This window comes from Alligator mississippiensis, chromosome 7 (assembly GCF_030867095.1).
Source record: "Alligator mississippiensis isolate rAllMis1 chromosome 7, rAllMis1, whole genome shotgun sequence".
Lineage (NCBI taxonomy): Eukaryota > Metazoa > Chordata > Crocodylia > Alligatoridae > Alligator > Alligator mississippiensis.
Genome location: NC_081830.1, coordinates 49,895,716 through 49,903,281, shown reverse-complemented (window position 1 = coordinate 49,903,281; position 7,566 = coordinate 49,895,716). Strand labels below are relative to the sequence as shown.

At 44.0% G+C, this 7,566-nt stretch overlaps 1 long non-coding RNA gene across 1 annotated transcript; it reads left to right on the top strand.

Moving 5' to 3' along the window:
* The first annotated feature begins 2,396 nt into the window (after window positions 1-2,396).
* Window positions 2,397-5,818, top strand: LOC109284197 (uncharacterized). The gene is made up of 3 exons (XR_002091557.2): window positions 2,397-2,544; window positions 4,002-4,118; window positions 5,559-5,818. It is a non-coding gene; the product is annotated as an uncharacterized LOC109284197 (long non-coding RNA).
* The last annotated feature ends 1,748 nt before the right edge of the window (window positions 5,819-7,566 follow it).

Genomic DNA, 7,566 nt, shown 5'->3' with positions numbered 1-7,566 from the left:
GGGGTGCCTGACCCACTACGCTCCACTTCTGCTGATCACCATGGTGTCCCAGGTGCACCTGAGAACTTGGTGCAGGACCCCAAGCTTCAACTGTGTGGAGGGCAAGCCCATACTGCCCCACAACCTCTGTTTCTGCTTGGAGGCTACCTGTAGCTGCACTACATGTCCCTGCCCCCCACGGCCAAGAACAACATTGCTTCCAGCATTGACTCACTCCTGCACGTGTGAGAGGCATATGTCAACCTAGCTGAACGGGCACTGGCTACTCACTAAAGTTTGCATTGTCTCCTGCCTCCCTGCATATTGTGGGGAGGCACTTTGGGGGCCAGGGGGAGTGCAGCTGGGACAGATGGGGAGGGAGAGGAGGGGCAGAGGCAGGAGTAGGGGTGGGTGTGGCAGGCATGCCCTGTGACCCAAGTTGGCCCCTGCTGGTGGTGAGGACATGCAGCTCCTGCAGGTGTCCTGAGGTGCAGGGGCACAGTGCCTGGCTGCCTGGGCAGAAACCCATTCTGGGGAGAAGCTGGAGCTGCTGAGGGCTGGCGGTGCCACGGCTGGCCTGGCCTCCTGGGCAGGGCTGCAAATCTGGAGTTGGTGGGGCAGGCATCAGCCTGGGCTCCAAGAGCTGCTGGACAAAGCCAGGGACAAGGAGGGTGGTGAGATGGAGTCCTGGCAGCCCAAGGGTCCCTCTGCCAGTGACTGCCACATTCATCATTCCGTTGCCTTGGGTGCCAGGCCAGACAGCTCGGCTCCTGCCAGGGTTCTGCGGCATAAGGATGTGGTCCAGCTGATGTATAAAGAGCATGGTCTTGCAGGCAGCACCCAACTGGCAGTTGTGGTCAGTGACAGTGACCCACTGTGCTGTGGTGTGTCCTGCTTGTCACCCTGCATGACTCTTGAAGGAGTCTATGGGACATCACATATGGCCATCTGGACATGATCTGGTAGCTGATTACCATGGGAGGTGGCTTCCTCCTTCCAAGCCAGCAGCTAGCTATCCCATGCAGGGCTACCTGCACCATGTGCCCACCAGGTGTCCTGGATTGGGCCAACATTGCTGGTAAGGATGAGGCCACCCAAGACGTCTTGGATGCCAGGGTGCTCCAGCACCAACTTCAGACCATGGAGTGCCAGTTCTGGGCCCATACCACCAGCAGTGACTAGTGGGAATGGACACCAGGGATAATAACCATTCGGTTCAGACCTTCTACATGTGTTAGGACACCTTCATGGACATTGTCACCCAGGTAGCTCCCAACATTGTGTGCCAGGATGTCAGCATGCGGCCACCCCTCCCTCTGGAGAAGTGGGTGAACATTGCCATCATAAAGCTGGTACCCTCAGCAGTCTCAGCTACATTGCCACCCAGTTCAGCATGAGCAAGTCCACAGCCAGGAGGCACTCTGGGAGGGGTGCCTGGTCACCCAAGATGTCCTGGTTAACCACATAATCCACCTCATCAACCTATGGCCCTGTGTCCCAGGCAGTGCCACCCACAACTGTGGCTGGATACTTTTCCCCCTCCCCCTCATGGGGGTCCCTGACTGGGTGTGCAGGTGCCAGGGTTGGGATCCATGGCCCTGTGCCTGAGTGCAGGAGTTCTTCTGGGCTCAGTGTTGGAGTCTTCATGTACATTGTGTGGTGTTTTGTGAAAGGGTGTTGGCAGTTTGGAGGGATGGCCTGGGGACACTGGTACTCAGGTCCTAGGGCTCATGCAGGGGACACAGATGCCTCCCTTACCCCACCACCTACCTGTGGCTGATGAATAGCTGGAGGCAGGAAGCAGGGCTGGAGTAAGGGGTCATGCTTGCTCAGTGCTGGGACAGCCCAGGGGCAGGGCCTGCTGGGCACTTGGCCAGAGCAGCCAAGTGTGGGCCGAGTGCTAGTGTGCCTCCCTGTAAGGAGGCTGAGGCTGAGGCTGAGGCTGAGGCTGGGGAGGGGGTGGAGGGCACAAAGCAGTCTGAGATGCTGGAGGACAGTAATCTAACTTTAATTGTTAGGAAAACAGTACAGAAGTTTGATGCATTGGTTTAACCTAAATCAATCTGAAGTGAATGTACCTTGCACCAGGTCTGTCTTAGACAGCTTTCAGCATTTTTAGGCAGGTCTGCGTGCGCCAATCTTCTCTGCGATTATGGATTTAGACTGATCTACATTAGCTTAGACCAGTCTAAATGTAATGTCTGTATGTGTTCCCTGATCTCACCATGCTTAAATTTTATACCTGTAGAACAGGGAATAATGGAACCTCCATAAACACATTAAAGGTTGGGAGGGTGTGATAGGATATAAACCCAATACAAGTGAACAAGGAGTTAATAGGTGCTAAGGGACTAATTGGAGCAATTAATTGCACCTGGCTGCAGTTCCAAACTTAATTACCTTTCAGGAACAGCTGGAGAGAAGGAAGAGCCAGTTACCCTGAGAGCTTAGTTTTGGAACTGGAGTTCTCTCTATCTAGGAAGAAAATGAAGTGGGTTACTGGAGTGGTGGTCTGTGTTCTATCAGTCACTGAGGAAAGTACCAGGGAATCTCCTGATCCAGGTGGTAAGGACCACTGTAATGTCTGAGACATGAGACAAATGAATCCGGAGTCATGAGTTATTGGAATGTTTTGGGGGCTTTCTGTTACCCTGGAAGGGTTGGGTCTGAATGTGACCTGGGCAGAAAATTGAGCCTTAAGAAGTAGGCTTCTGCAAAGTTGCAGAAGCAGTTAGTAGGGAGTGCCTGAGGGAGCAAGGTGGCTGTGGGCTCTAGGAGAGGAGTTATTTTCTGCAGAGGAGTTCCAATTCAATAATAATGTTGGCAGTAGCCTGGATAGCTAGACATGGATATATGGGGACTACCTGACCATCTTCATTGAATACCCCTACCATAGGAGAAGCTTTTGTTACCCTACTGAAAAAAAAATGTAAATTGGCAGAAATACAGGACTTCCTATAAACCTGCATGTATATTTAACATGCTGCAGTTGCAGCATTCCCTGTTCAAAAGCCGTGGTTCCATTGTTGCACACGACTAAATCAGAAAGAGACAATTATACATAGCAAAAATGTGTTTTCCCTGCTCACTTCCTAGAAATAAAACCATTAAGTCACAGTGGCACAAAAGCCACCAAATGGTGTTAATAAAGAAAAAGAAATTGCATGTGGCACCAAATCATCATCTTAGTCTAAGTGGAAGGCATAAAGCTCCAAAATATGGCAACAGATGCTTGTCTGAAGTGGAAAGATTGCCTTTGTGGCACCTCAGAACAGTTTACCAATAAAGCTCTCTTTGGCTGTTATAGTTGTGTTCAATAGCAATGACAGCTGTCAAGGAGCTCAGGGACTCGATGCGATGCCTTCAACATTTTAATCACTTCAGCAAAGGCACAGAATAAATGTATGCATTTTGAATGCTACTATTGGCATACAATATTTAAAAGGAATAGGTAATTATTATTTACCAAAATATTAGAAGGTGCTTTTGATAGTTACAATAGGGCTTTTATTTCTGTAAATAGAAAGGACAGGTCCACTTGTATTATAATTTTTACTGGTTAATTGGTGATTTACATAGCCTCTACTGCTATAAAGCTTTCAAACCACAGATGATGAACTATTTTTTCCCCAGAAGATCAACTGACAGATTTTAATATTCCATTAACTTTATAGTTTTACTACAACATTGCATCTTGAGACATTGAGGCACTTTGATTCAAACTACAGGAAATTAATTTTCACTTTTTTATTACTCTACCAATAACTTTCTTTTCTTTACAAAAAGAAACTTTTAAAACTATTGATGACATGAGTATAATACTGTAAAAATGACATTAGTAATTATGAATTTTACTTCTATAGGGGAAGGAAAAGGGGGTAATTATAGCTCTGCACCATTGTATTCAACCTGGAATTAAGATGCTTTTCTAAGACATGAAACTCTCGTACTGAAGGAAATGATCATGATGTAATTCTTCACAGTTGAAAGGTATTAACATTTGTTAACCCCTTTCTTTGCAGCTGGAATGTTTTTGACTGTGAAGGACTCTGAAGGATGGGAAACCATACAAGTTCAACATTGCAGAGCCTGAATCATTCTGCTGTGGCAAATTTGAACAGAAAACTAACTAGACAAAGGTGTTTATTCGCTCCTTAATTTTTGTGTCTCCTTTTAGCTAACTCTGTTTCTTGGTAACTTGATCTCATATCTAAAACTTAAAGTTATATAGGAATATTTAAAACCTCAGAAAGTTTAATGTGGTTTACTTAGTGAACATTGACTATTTAAATTGTTTGCTTATGCCTTCTCCAATTCACCCAGTGCACACATAGGTACTATAAAATCAAATTAAATTTGAGAACATATTGGCCTTTAACATCTCATTAGAGAGTTTTTTTCATTACAAAACAGCATAAATGCTATGAAGTCAGGAAAACTGCTGTTAGTTCATAGTTCCCAGCCATGCTTAACTCTTTGGGCAGTATTTTCACCCACTTACCCATTACCAAAGAGCAAGAGATCTTTGCCATTTGCAACACCTTTTGGCTGCAAAAATTCTATGACAGGAATGTATCTTTCAGTTGGCATCCAAGGGTGAATTCAATAGTTTGAAAGTTCAGTGATAGAAACAGCATTTTTCATTGTACCCTATTGAGTATAAGAAATATTATGGAATGACATGTTATTGTACGATCAGCTCTTAGTCTTCTAACCTGTATTGTTATGCTGTCCAGGGCAAATTAAGTGAGAGTCTTCAGGATTTAGGTCCCATGCTGGAAAAGGTCCCTGAATCTGTCAGCTGGCAGCATACAGCTGACTGTGGCCAGCTATCCACCTGCTGCCATTGCAGCAAGACTTGGGCTGACTGGACAGAGGTGTGGGAGATGTGCTAGGATGAATGCAGTACCTGAGGTTGGCATTTAGATACCACACTGGTAGGGAGAGGTGCCTTACCAGTACCTCATGTAAGAGACAGTCATATTTCATCATTTGACGTGGTGACTGATTGGAAGGAAGGACTGGGGGGCAGGCAGCAGCTGGCACTCATGTACTGCCTCAGGCAGGGAGAGGCTGCCCAGTCTATATAGCTCTGTTGAGAATCCCCTAAGAGTACTGTGTTCAGCGCAGGCTAGTACTACACCACAGACATATTGACGATCTGATTGCATTTAGAGAAACATAATAAAAGTGATTGGAGTCTGGGGGTGCTTTTCCTTCCGAATACAGGTTAAAAGAGCTGTAAGTAGAAATGGGCTAAATGAACAACATAAAACCTTGAGGAATGGCAGGGTGTTAATACCAAGGAAGGAGAAGAAATAGTTACAGTGGAACAAGAAGTTTTAAGTAGGATTAATAGGATGAAAGGGAAAATGTAAGGAATATGAAGAGAATTTTCTGGCTAAGAGATCAATGTAGAGTAGTCTCCTAAGGAAAGTGTGGAACTAATGCTGATTGGACAACCAAAAATGAGATGGGTAAAAGTACTGCATACTTTAGGGAATAATATTGCCTAGGTAGAGCTTCAGCTACATGACCTAATACGTCACATTTTGTTTTCAATGTCTTTGATTCTGTAGCATGCCCCAGTACTAAATAGGGTGCCTGGACTCCTCTTAGAAGAGGGTGAATGCTATAAGGAGAGTCCAGCTTATACTGGGAAGATGGATTTGGAGATCGTCAATAGATGGATTTGGGGGTGCAAAGGTACCTGCTGCATCTGATACAAATATGTAGTAAATAAAAGAAGCTGATGCACAATGAGAGTGTCAGAAGGCTGGCTTTCAAGGCTCTCCTTAGAGAGCTTCCTGTATACTTAAGTAAGGAAAAATCTAGTCTTTGATTGCTTGTTGAAGCTTCCTTCAACTGTACAGAAATTAAGTCTGGTAATTAACTCTTCTGTGTTTTCTATGGTACTTTTAAAGCTACAACATTCTATTAATATTTAATTGCACCAGTGTTTTCACTTTAATTTCTTTGAGGTCTCAGTTATGGTTTAGATAATTTTCCATACCTAGATAGTAGAGTTTATAAATGCTGGGAGGCCTCTGTGTGAAAGGAATCTACAATTTCAGTGAAGTTTTGAGTGTATTTTAGGGGAGGATGAACAGGGATTGACAGGGTCTACACAGTGGTATATTCCATTAGCACAACAGATGAGGCTTCTTGGAAGTTTGCTTCTCTCAGGTAGCACTAGTACTATGGCCCTTGCATTTCAAGCTGTCATAGAAGTTAGATGAGGTTGAGACAACTTGTAACCATTGTAAGTCCTAAAAGTAAACTAGAACCTAGTAATCACACTTGAAACCATCTTGCAAATCTCCCATAGCCCGTGGTTTCTGGCAACTACAGTCTGCACTGCCATGGTGCTTACAGGCTTACAAATACATAAAAAGTATAGGATTTAGACAAGCTTTTGAATGCAAGACGTTCTTCATCAGGTCTGATCTACAGCTGAGGAGAAGTCCTGGCAGAAAACTTGCTCAAAGCTCAATGAGATCTCCAGCAATGTTGACATGGAGAGCTCTATGTTATCTGGTAAATGGAAGAAGGTTAATGAGGTGGAAAAGAACAGGGAGATGGCTCAGGAAAAGCAGCTGAGATTACCTAAACTTTGCCTGGAGCAGCTTCACTAGCAGGAGGAGGAAATGGCTGAACACCTGAGGAACAATGTCTTGCATACAAAAGCTTTTCTAACTCTATCCCAGCTATATAGTTGGTCCAATAAAAGGTATCACCCAAACAAATTCTTGCAGCTCTCAATTCCTGGACCATCACAGCTACAACATCACTCAAACACTATCCTGAAAAGTATAGCCACCATTGGAGGTATTGGCACAAATTCAACCCCTGACACCAGTTCAGGTGTTGCCTCTGTTACAAGACTATAAACAGGTTCAAAATCCTCTGAGTGGACAGATAAATAGAAGAGTATAGAAGCTGTATATTTTGCCTTTTTAGTTGTACAGTATAACCTCATAAAGCCGGCTTTCACAATTCTGGAATTCTCAAAATTCCAGCACTTAAAAAAAAAATACAGTTCACTACATTATTGCATTAAAAGATAGCTTTCCAATAATCCAGAATTTTTTCTGGAAGTCCGGCACTTCTCCAACTGCCATTGGTTTTGTTCATCAGCCTACAGCTATTGTTTCAAACAATACTCAGTCATGTGTATAGTGTGATAGCAAAGTAAATTGTCCTAAGGATATGTACTTTCCTTATGTTTCAAAAATTTGGAATTTTCAAATTTCCAGCAGGTGCTAGGTCCCAAGCATGCCAGATTTATGAGGTTATACTGCACATGTCATTTATCTGCTAGAAGGTGAACTCCCTACAAGGAGATTTGACAGGTTCTTGACTTCTGCAGTGCCTTATCTTAAACACTAGCATTTGGAAAGTAAATCTTATGAATTGAAAACTGTTTTTTCCATTGAATTGTAAAAACCTTGTTACCCAAATGCAAATGTACACATTTCCCATAGCATGAGAAATTCTAGACCACAAGAAAAGGTTTTCTTAAGTGCTAACTAGCCAATATGTCATTCATCCTTCCATCACCATGAAATCATAAGAACACATTAATCA